Raw genomic sequence first — 12,695 nt, 5'->3', positions numbered from 1 at the left:
AACATCACCAAAAACATTAAATAATTTTTAAAAAAATCCACAAAAATACAAAATATCCAAATCTCCCAAGTCATCCAACATGCTTTTCTTCGGTGACTTGTCAAATCTCAACTGGCGGGGGAAAAAAAATTCTAGATCCATCTGTTCAGATCAAAACCGTCTACAAGGTCGCCTACAATGAAACTAGACACACCAAAAAAGAAAACATCGGAAAGAAAAGAGATGCAGAAGTATTTTTCAGCCTCTTTTTTAGGATGTATAAGAGGAGAGCCTTCAAAACAGAACATCAATTTTATATTCTTAAAGTTTAAAAAAGATAAATTTTATTTACACAGTATACACTACAATTGCACTTGCTCTAACACTATCCAACCAAGAAACAAGAAAGTAAATCTAGGGAAACAGACATTCTCCACGAGAGAGAACATGTATCAAACAAGAAAGAAAAAGAAAAGCAACGATACCACCTATATCAAGGACCTTCCAATACTTACAGAGAAATATATAGCTGTAGAGAACAAAATACATTTTAGAAGCCAATCAGAAGATCAGTCTGGCTACCGGAGGTCACGTACAAACTTTTCACCTCACTTGAAAAACTGAAAACGGTAAAACTTAAATGCCAATATCTCCTCCACATAGGAGTCCAGCCATCAGAACCGCAAACCACCGCCAAAAAAAAAAAGAAATCTCCTGCAGATAGAGTGGGCAAATGATGCAACAACAACTATGCTTAAACAAAACAGTAATTCTGTCCTCAAGCTTATCAACAGTTCATCAGAAATTAGAACTGCTACCAAATATAAAACACAGTCACATGAAATTCCTACAATCAACATAAATAAATAAATAAATGAAAATTGTACCAATAATCAAATAGGAAACAATAACAGTAATGAACTGCACTACAAAAGCACAAATGGATTAACAGTAATGGCAGCACGTGCTCCACATTTCTGTGCTATACATCCTACTTCCGGAAGTAGGATATAAGATTTTGCCATGATTTTGTTTTGCCTGAATTGCAACCAACAAATAACCTGCAGCCTAAAGCATTACAATAAGTGATGCAGGATCGGGTAGGGGCGATTCGAAAATAGAATTCAAGTAAATAAGAAAGAGGTTAAGAGAGAGATTGAGAGAGAAATAGAATTAAGAATAATAGGGGAAGAAATAAGAATGAGGGAGAAGAGAAGAATAAGGAGAAATCAGAATTGAGGAAGAAAAAACCACAATAATTTCTGAATAATCAATATCAAAAGCTAACTTTCACAATGTCTCAACCAACATATAAATAGACATCAAATAAAAAACCCTAATCAACCTATTACCATAAACAAAACCGTAAATTGCTGAATATCCCATAATAATAATAAATAAACAAAAATCCCTAATTCTATCTTTCTTTCCCATGTCTCCATTTCTATGTTTCATCTGGAAGGAGTTTTTATGATAAGGTTGAGGTAGCGCACAAATTATAGCATAATCTCCTTCATTAAATTCATGATTCCTATTATGAGCATATGTAGCAAGTTTATAATTCTTTTTACTTGTATTAATTTTTTGTCGCATAGCGGCATAAAAACTGTTGAAATATCTTTATTATTTTTATTTTTATTTTTATTAGATGTTTTATGTAAGATCCCTATAATCATGGGATCATGTAGATAAGATCCCTATAATTATAGGATCCCGTGGATAAGATCCCCATAATCATGGGATCCCGTAGATTTTGGCATATTTTATGTCTTTCTTTGATTTGGTTTCCTTTCTTTGTTCCCTATTCATGTATATAAATATAGATCTTGGCTTTCAGTTTGAGTAAGCCAAAACCCAAAACTTCTTCTTTATGGTATCAGAGCAAAAACAAAAACCTTCATCTCCCCATCTTCCTCCCCAACGCCGCCACCTTCTCTCTCCCTCTCTCCATTTTCCCTCACCTCCGGCGCACCTCCATATCTTCCCAGCCCTTGCACCGGACCCCTCGGGTAACCCTCTATTTTTGACTCCTTTTATAGGAGAATTCCCTTAGGTTTTTTTTAATGATCTAAGGGTCCTTCTAGTGTTTTATTTTTTTATTTTTATTTATTTATTTTTTTTGGGCTGCCGGTGTTTGTTCAGCAGCATATTTGGTGGAAAGCCCCGATTTTTCCGACCTTACTTTTTCTCTTTCCTCCTCCTTCGACTTGTGGACCAGCCTTAGTTTGGTACTATGAATGATTCTAGTAGCCAAAATGACACTTTTATCTTCGGGCCGTGACCACACTGCCGCAATAGCCGATACTATTGGTGGGTATACTACTCTACAGATTGTTGTCCCTCTTGCTTCAACTCCTCCCAGATCATCTTTTCAGAACTTCAAACAGTTACAGCCCCAAATTGATCAGCTTCAGGAGCAGTTCGGAGCCTTATCTACCAGGGCTGGCTCTTCTACTCTCACGACTACTATAGCTACACGTACTCCTGCTGCTTATCATGTTAAAGCGGGAAAACCTACTTGGGTTCTGGATTTCGAAGCCAATGATCACATGACTGGTGAGTTGTCATTATTTTCTACTCCCGTTACCCCTGTTAATCAGGTTGTTAGTCTAGCCGATAGGTTAACCACCATTATTCGTAGCACAGGAAATGTTCATCTATCCCCTGATATTATTTTGCCATTTGTTATTTATGTTTCTGACTTTGCATTTAATCTTCTATCGGTTAGCAAGCTTGCCAAATCACTAAATTGTGCAGTGATTTTCTTTCCTCATTACTGTGTTTTAAAGGACCTGTGTTCGAAGAGGATTTTTGGCAGGGTATATGAGCACGATGGCATCCACTACTTTGGGGATCCTCCAATGACACCCCTCCACTTGCCCCAAGCCTTCAACCCTCTGTTCTTCCATTTTCGAGGTCTTATGATTTTTCTTTTTAGACTTTAAGTTTATAGCATGCTCGCCTTGGGCATGTAAACTTTCAGTATTTATGTTTACTTTTCCCTTCATTAAAAACGGCTTGTAAGGATAATAAGTTTCAATGTGAGATTTGTGAGCTTTCTAAACATACTAGAACCAGTTATATTTCTCATATGCATCGTGCACCTAGTATGTTTGATCTCATACATTCTGATGTGTGGGGTCCTTCTCCTGTTACTACTTTTTCGGGGAATCGTTATTATGTCACATTCATTGATGATTATTCCCGCTGCACATGGGTATATTTACTTAAAAAGAAATTTGAAGTTTTTCCCTTGTTCACTAAATTCCTCCAAATGATCAAAACTCAATATAAAACTATTGTTAGGAATATTAGGTCTGACAATGGTCGTGAATATGTTTCCAATAAGTTTCAGTCTCAACTTAACCAACAGGGTATTCTTCATCAGCTTACTTGCCCATATACCCCTGAACAGAATGGTGTTGCAGAGCGTAAAAACCGCCAACTAATGTCAGTTGTTCGATGTCTTTTAAGTGGTATAAATGTGTCAAAGTTATTTTGGCACATGACGATTCTTACAGCTACTTTTCTCATTAATCGTACCCTTAGTAGAGTCTTAAATGGAAAGGCCCCCTTACAAGTGCTTCAGCCTGATATTACTCTTTTTTCCATCATGCCTCAGGTGTTTGGATGTATATGTTTTGTTCAAAATCGTAGCCCTTCTTATACTAAAATAGACGACAAGGCCATTAAATTTATCTTTTTAGGGTCCTCTTCCATGTCAAAAGGTTACCGGTGTTATGATCCAGTACACAAACACACATCACTCTCTTGATGTCACCTTTCATGAGCATTCCCCTTTTTATGGTTCTAACACTATCTTGCAAGAAGCTTCTACTCTCGATCAAAGAGGCTTCTCATCTTGCTCGTCCTCTTCCTATTTTCCAAGAAGAGCCTTCTCTTATTGTTTCCTCACCCCCTTTGCATGTCTATTCACGCCGTCTTCGTGCTCCGCCTCAACTGCCTTCATCCTCCTCAGACTCAGGTACATCTCTCGCTTCTTTACATTGCCCAGACCCTGTTCCTGCTCCTGAGTCTCAGCATCCAACTCAAGACCGCAAACCCCCTGCTAGATTTGGATTCGCTTGTAGTACTGATTATCTTATTTCGCAATATATCTCTTATGATTGTCTTTCAGGGTCTTACCGAGCCTTTCTAAGCAAACTTGATTCCATTTCCATTCCTAGAACGTTGTCTGAGGCTCTCTGGAATCCTAATTGGATGTCTGCTATGAAGGTAGAAATGGATGCTTTGCAACATAATGAAACATGTGAGCTTGTATCTCTCCCTCCTAGTGAAAAAACTGTTAGTTGCAAATGGGTATTCAGTGTTAAATATCTGGTTGATGGTTCTATTGATCGGTATAAAGCCCGCTTGGTGGCCAAAGGATTTACTCAGATTCCTGGTAAAGACTTTAATGATACCTTCGCTCTTGTAGCTAAATTGACCTCAGTTCGTTTGCTTAGTCTCCGCCTCTCACAATTGGCCTCTTCATCAGCTTGATGTGAAGAATGCTTTCCTTAACGGTGATCTTCTTGAGACGATTTACATGGATCCTCCACTCAATTTTTGGGTTGAGGGGGAGTATGCCGGAAAGGTCTGTCGATTGCGGAAGTCTTTGTATGGATTAAAACAATCTCCCAGAGCTTGGTTCAGCCGCTTTAGTGATGTAATTCTATCCATAAAGTTTGTTAGATGTCATTTTGACCATACATGTTTTATCTGCCATTCCTCCAATGGTCGATGTATCATTTTGCTTGTCTATGTTGATGATATCATCATTACTGGCAATGACATCCCTGGGATTGCTCAAGTAAAGCTTCAATTGGCTAAAGCTTTTGCTGTGAAAGACCTTGGGCAGCTCAGATATTTCTTTGGAGCTGAGGTTTCTAGATCTAAGCAGGGTATCTCCTTATCGCAAAGGAAGTATGTCTTGGATCTTCTTCGAGACACGGGTATGCTTTGGTGTAAACCTGCTTATACTCCTATGGATCCTAATCTAAAGATCTCGATTGAATCCGAAGATCTCCTTTCTGATCCCTCGCAGTATCAGCGCTTGGTAAGAAGATTGATTTATCTTACCAACACCCGTCCTGATTTGGCTTTTGCAGTTAGTGTTGTGAGCAAGTTTATGCATGCTCCTCATACAGCTCATATGGATGCAGTATATCATATTATTAGATATCTTAAGTCCTGTCCTGGACTTAGATTATTCTATTCTTCTAGCAAGCAAGTTGGGCTACCTTGTTTAAGTGATGCAGACTATGCTGGGTCCAAGACTGACAGACGTTCCACATCTGGCTTCTGTACTTTCTATGAAGACCATCTTATATCCTGGAAAAGTAAGAAACAACCTGTAGTTTCGAGATCTTCAGTAGAGACTGAGTATCGTGCCATGACTCTAGGTACTTGTGAGATTCTCTGGCTTTGATCTTTCTTGGAGGAGCTAGGGCTAGGAGAAAAACAGTCCTCAGACTTGTTTTGTGATAATAAGTCAACCATCATGCTTGCTTCAGATTCTGTTCTTCACGAGAGGACTAAACATATAGAGGTGGACATTCATTTTATCAGAGAGAAGGTTCGTTCGGGAATTATCAAGCCGTGCTTTGTTCGTTCCTCTAATCAGTCGGCCGATGTGTTCACCAAATTTGTTGGTCCATCTTTGCTTCATTCCTCGATTACCAAGCTGGGCTTGAATGATATCTTCACTCCAGCTTAAGGGGGAGTGTTGAAATATCTTTATCATTTTTATTTTTATTTTTATTAGCTGTTTTTAACCTTTTATTAGATATTTTATGTAAGATCCCTATAATCATAGGATCACGTAGATAAGATCCTTGTAATTATAAGATCCCGTAGATAAGATCCTCATAATCATGGGATCCCATAGATTTTGGCATATTTTATGTCTTTCTTTGAATTGATTTCCTTTCTTTGTACCCGATTCTTGTATATAAATATAGATCTTGGCTCTCAGTTTGAGTAAGCCAAAACCCAAAACTTCTTTTTTAAAACCATGAACAAGCTGCACGAAGGAATCAACAAATTCAAGTGAATGCATACATGGAGGTGGATGAAAATAATAAATTGACTGGCTTGGCACTATAAATAACCTCAAAAGAACATATGGCAGTACTTTCATTAGTCAAACTAGTACAACAAACTCCATGATGGGTAAAAACAAGTTCTAAGTATCTAGGTGCATACTAACATTAAAACTAACCAACTTTCTTAGTCCTTGGTTCACAACCTCAATTTTCCTATCTGTCATCGGACAAGATGCAAAAAAAAACTTCAAATTTGTTCCTAAAAATGTACAAAGTGTCTTCTAGAAATTATTGCGGTACTTGATATCTTTATTCAACACAATGGAATTAGATGACTTATGATATTTTAAAATTCTTTCAAAACGATCTTGAGTGAATTCTTTTTGTGCAAACTAATCATTTGGTTGACTCAGTTTAACATATTCACAAGGATGTGTGAGATTTTGTGTGACAATTGAATATGATCCTGGGGCTAAGGTAATTGTGTTTTGCACAACATTCATGTGGCAATTCAGACACATCTTGACAAATAGAAACGATTACTTCCATAAAATCAATGGACAAAAGGCCCAAAGAATGTAGAGCCTTTGGAAGAGGGGAGTAGTTTTTCAAGACTTTTTCTCCTAACTTATAATAAGATTGAGGTGAAATAGTCTGATTTCCTTTTCCTAACACTAGTTTGAAGAGGACGAAGTTGCTCTACGAAGATATAGTCGCATGTACAAGGGTCATAATTTGCTCTTACATGTTAAAAGATATTGTCCGGATGATAATATCTTATTTATGTTAAAAACTACTGAAGCATCTGGACAATCAACTCTTCACATTCCAAATCTAACATTATTAATCATGACTTACACTTGCAAATGTGTTGAGGGTTCTGACCCTTTTATCATAAGATGGACTGATCTATCATACTGACTTTCAAAAGATGATACAATCATTGTAACTCACTAAGGCATGAAGCTACTGCAACTCTAACATCACAATCTATAATCCTTTAAAATTCTTTAGCAATTAAAAAAATACCCCAATGTTAAATCATACTCTTCAGGAGATATATATACAGATATTAATCTACTATTATAATAAATATTTAACAAAATAACAAAATATAAAATGTTACTCTAAAAGATATGAAAAAAAATATAAAAATATTTCTGAGCCAGGATCAAACTCAAAGATTCACTAAGATTACTGATAGTACGTGGTCAAACCTGGTGAACACAGCTACATGCGGATGTACAGGATATCGATAGCCATTAAGCAGAATCATTTCTTGAGCGTTCTAGAGAAAGCCTTCATTATTGGAGAGAGAGTGCAACTTGCATTGAAGCACATGAGTCCTAGCGTACTTTGCAAAGCAAGTGATTAGTTTTGTTAAGCAAACAAAGGAGTTCACTGATTGAGGATGGAATTTGAAAAAGCCTATTTCCAATTTTCAAAAGTAGTTGTTCCAAATTTATTTTCAATGTTGTTTTTGTTTTCCTTTCATTTTCACACCAGTTAATTCTATTTCTAATGGGAACCTTGGTTTGTACTCAACAATCTTAACCTTGCTTGGCTTATAACAAAGCCATTGGGGACATAAAACGAACAAAGCCATTGGGGACATAAAACGATATTCTCCTCTGACATCGTTAAGAAGATGTATCAACTAGGTCAGTGGATAAAGTTTAAAGAAGGTTGTTGATAGTCATGGTGAAATGGTAGGACATAAGAATGGTTGAGGATAATGCCAACATAGACCTCAAATTGAATCAAGTACACTAAATTATAAACTCGAACAATGCACAACTAAGAAATCTGAACGCAAATGAAATTAATTATGCTAGAAGTAATGCACTGGTGTCGGTACTTAGGTGTAAAATTAAAGGTGGAAACAATAAAAAAGATATATATTTATTTGGTTCAAGGGTTCAATTAGGACCATTTGCAATTTCTAAACTAATCAAATGGATAAAAGTACTAAAACAACTTTCTGAAGTCCTTTGTGATCAACCCAAATATTGAATGCTACTAAAAAAGTCAATCTCATTTTATTCGTTTTTTTATTTTTATTTTTTTTTGAACTGGTTCAAAAACTACTGGAATTGTTGAACTGGTTCAATTTTGAACTGATTTCAGAACTTGTTCAAAACTTGAATAGCTCTATACCCGAAACCAAACAGGGCTGGTGTAATTCTGGTTGGCACTTGGGCTGAAGTAATACTAGACTGGGCCAAACAACTAATCTGATCTGATCTGATCCTCTGATATGTATACCCTGCGCTTTCTTTCCAAATGGATAGAAGACCAAAACTTTAGGCTTGAATCAGTGACCTTCCAGCAATGACAACAACGAACAGCAGAATCGACTCCGACGATGGTCATGAAACTAACGATGGCGAGGGCAACGCGATGCGATTCTGACTACGGCTTCCGGCAATGATGTTTGTATCAGATTCCAATTTGAGGATTTGCAGCGGCGATGAAGGTTGACGACGACAAGAACTAACAAAAAGCTCTTTGACAACTGCGACACGGCAAGGAAGCTGTTGGTTTGAGTTCTGTAGATTGGTTGTGGGTTTGGGTACTGTAATTGTGTTTGGGTTTGTTGTTCTGTTTGGTGGGTTAGATGGCTTACTGCTGTTTTGGTGGAGGTGGGTTGGTTTGTTTTTGGTCTGGGCTAAAGTTTTGCAAGATTTGATGGATGGCAGCAGTAGTGGCAGCTAGGGTGTTGACTAGGTTCTGATTGTACGTTTTGGGTGGATGAGAAATGAGGATGAACAGACTTGTGAACAGTAGAGTCAACAACATGAATCTTCTGCTCTGATACCAATTGATGCAGCAACGGGTAAGAACGATTCGATAACAGAATTCAAATAAGAAAGAGGATAAGATAGAGACTGTGAGAGAGATAGAATTAGAATAATAGGGGAAGAAATCAAAATGATGGAGAAAAGAAGAATAACAGAGGGAGAAATCAGAATTGAGGAAGAAACCACAATAATTTCTGAATAATAATCAATAATCAATAATCAATATCAAAAACTAACTTTCACAATGTCTGAACCAATATATAAATAAACATCAAATAAAAAACCCTAATCAACCTATTATCATAAATAAAACCCTAAATCGCTAAAATATTCCATAATAATAATAAATAAACTAAAATCCCTAGTTCTATCTTTCTTTCCCATGTCTCCCAATAGTAGGTGTGGGCCATGTGGTCTTCAAGCTCTCGGGCCAGGCCCGGTTCCGGTTCTCCATCAATAAGACGGTTGATGAAACTTCACATCACTACCCAGACTGATGTGTTTTAGCATAGGGATGTTTGTATTAGGAATACAATGTATCAGGCAGAGATCAATCAAAAGCAGAGAGGATGAAGTTTTCAGTTACATAGGAGAAGAATGACCCGACATTAATTGAAAGGATCACCAGCAGCATACTATAGGTTAAACCTACGAACTATGCTCCTAAAAGTAATGATGACCCTCAACCTGAAGTATCAAAATTAAAATTCCACCCTACTAAGCGTACCAAAATTCTCAATAGTCAGTCAAAAAAATAACTCAAAACACATTTTCTTCAACTCCAAATTTCTAGAAGTAATATGAACAAAAAGAACTTGCAACACGATTCAATTCTTGCAACATGTCATCCGTATCTTCCACATAAAACATTGAAGTTGTAAAGCTCAACAACTCGAAGATTTAACTCTCCACTGTAATGAAAACAGAAATGAGAGAAAAAAGAAAAAAAGTAGTAGTTATTTCGGAGAAGAGAACAACAGAACACACAAAACCAGAATAAAATATAAGGTTATAGAAATTAAACCACAAAAGAACTAATATTAACACTCGAGGATAAAAAGTAAATCTCAGTGCTATCTAGGAAAAGGAATGACGTATTACCAAAAAAACAATGGAATGGACGTTTTCTATAACACTAAGGGAGGAGAAAACGGAGATGGGGAATCAAGCAGCAGACCCCTTCACAAAGAAAATACCACAACACTACCGTTCCTACAAATTGTTATTAGATAGATACAACAAATTCAAATTTCTAATTCCACAATAATAATCTAACCTCACTCTTGACAGCAGGACACACTCACGTGTGTGTCATAACAGCACCATATACAGTCAATCACTTAGATCTTGAAATATACCATGAGGTCCCTAAGAAACAAGAAGCCATCCAGGCATCAGGATACAGAAGCGGAATTTACTGGAACAGGTTAAATAACTGCAATCAAGTCCCCAAGCACATGCTGCTAAATATAGCTTCAACATGTTGCAACGAGAAAGCAGAGAACTCTCTAAACAGGCTGCTGACGCACATTCCACAAGAGTGTAAGTGTGTACATATCCATATGTTATAAGAACCTCAATCATAGTAAGTGAGGATCAAGCAGCATTCCTACGATGAGAAGATGGAATCATAGTTAGAGAAGTGTTCTCACACATTTTAAGAACCATCAATTTCACCAATGATCCGCTCATCGCATCTATATTGGCAAGTAAAAGGAAAAAATGCAATCTAAAAATATCTATTATAAACCATGCGAAAGTGTGAGGGTATAAAGTTTAACCGCTGGCATGCAACTGAACCTGCCTTTAATATGTCAATTTCCTTGTAATGGATGAAACGACAAAGAGTAAAGAGTCAACAAAAACCCTGCATGAAAAGAATATAAGAGAACTAGCAGCCTGCAAACAAGGAAAGGCAACTACAATCAGCAGCCTCACATGAAGGCAACGAAACAATATTCTCATTTCATCTTTCGACTCAATGGTGAAGAGAGAGTCATTAAAAATGGTTCCAATAACCTCATTTAGACAAAGGTGAGTTTTCAATTTAACACAACCACCAAAAGGAACGAGGGGATAGCAGAAGACTCTGCAAACACTAAGTACCAATAATTTCATTTACACAAGGAGTGTTACAAGAGTTAGAATTCATTTTTGTTTGTTAAGGGCATTACTGTAATTTTGCTTACTTAATACTAGTATAAATATATAAAATAGAACCCTGACATCCATCAGATTCTCCTCCTCCTCTCTAACCCTAAAACAGAGTGTCATTCACTTTAACTGAGAGAGGAGTCGTCTCTACACCACTTCAAGAGGTAAGGTAACAAGAAAAGACAAATTTCAGGTAAAAGATGGCATCCATAGACAAATGCAAATTGAAAGCCAACACTAACACCGGAATGACAAAGATAAAGAGAAATAGGAGACATAACTAGATGATGGGATATAATGCTATAAATAGCAATGGTTCTTTGGTCAACTCTTAACTACTTATCAACACATCTTCTATAATACAAATGGGAAACGCTATCTTCTGGAACAATAATCACCAATCGTCTCATCCAACAAGCAATTCACCCAAAAACGATACCAGCAATACTTTCCCAATAGATTATTAGTGTGTACACATAAAAGAAGCAAAGTTAACAGCCCGAACTGATGCATCACTAGATGGAATCTAGCATTATTCAACTGTCAAGAAATTTCGTATGATCCCTACAACATAACCCAACATGCAGGACAAAAATATCAACATGGCAAACAAACAAAAAGAGGGCAACAAATAAAACTAGTATTTATTTACACTTTTCTTTTAATTCTAAATACAATCTCAGCAACATAGAGTTGCTGCTAATTGCATTACACATTAGCCAATGGAAAAGAAGGCGGAAGCAAGATAGAATGATCTCCCCGTACTCTCCAAAATCCATATAAAAAAAACACAAATAAATATATCACACATAAAAACTAACATAAACAAATAAACAGAATGCACATATAAACGAGAACACTTGTATTGGGGTCCGCACGATAGACATCATAGACAAATAACTGTTTGATGTTCCAACTGCGGGTGCTCAATCAGTGAATTGCAATATATCCTCCCATACGTTCACTGCAACGAATAAAGAACAAAGAACCATATCACCAAGAATCGATATTAAAAAGAGATGTGTATTTGCAATTCAATCTATGTTGCATCAAAACTTATTTGGTTTAACCAAGATGGTCCAACCTACTCTTGGAATTCAAAGCACTGCTATTAACCTTAGACTAAGAATCTAATTTAAACAAGATGCATACAATTATCCAAGTATAAGATTGAAAATGCAAAAATGTACGACATCACATCTTAAAATATGATATCAACAATATGTGTCTCACAAAATAGATAAGACCATCATTTTAAGGAAAATCAGATATTAGTAGGTGAGTGCTTTTAATGACGCAAATCACCAAGAAAAGTACTGAGCACAGTCCACAAAAGGGCAAAAAATAACCGCAGTCAATCAATTGCAGCCACCAAACACCAGAAAGCAAACAGCTAGCAGAAGCTCCACCAGTTAGAAAAAATGAATAATAAGATAACAAGAACAAATATATATATATATATATATACACGCGCACACACTCAGAAAACTCATCAGCTGAGATGGCGTAATTACAGTGATGGCAAAACCCAGACTGGAAGTCGATTGTCCAAGAGTTAAGCTCAGTCTGAAAAGGAAATGCATCCTTAATTTTTTTTTTGGTTTGTGTGCGTGTGGGAGGGGGGAAGAATTTGCTTCCTTACAAAAAGGAGGAAGATAATACAAAACATAAGATACCAAGGTTTAGAGTGTATCCATAAAACACAAAACAATTT

At 36.7% G+C, this 12,695-nt stretch overlaps 1 long non-coding RNA gene across 4 annotated transcripts in view; it reads right to left on the bottom strand.

The window, feature by feature from the left end:
* Positions 1 to 276: 276 nt before the first annotated feature.
* The window catches only part of LOC132287206 (uncharacterized), a 29,936-nt gene continuing 17,517 nt past the window's right edge, over positions 277 to 12,695 (bottom strand). For all 4 annotated transcript variants that reach the window (XR_009472947.1, XR_009472946.1, XR_009472948.1 and 1 more), the window contains one exon: positions 277 to 11,945. This is a non-coding gene — a long non-coding RNA (uncharacterized LOC132287206). The remainder of the gene's footprint in view (positions 11,946 to 12,695) is intronic.

This window comes from Cornus florida, unplaced genomic scaffold, assembly GCF_030987335.1.
Source record: "Cornus florida cultivar Cherokee Brave unplaced genomic scaffold, ASM3098733v1 CherokeeBrave_3.0.0_Hap2_Chr11, whole genome shotgun sequence".
NCBI lineage: Eukaryota > Viridiplantae > Streptophyta > Magnoliopsida > Cornales > Cornaceae > Cornus > Cornus florida.
This window is presented reverse-complemented; position numbering and strand designations above follow the sequence as displayed.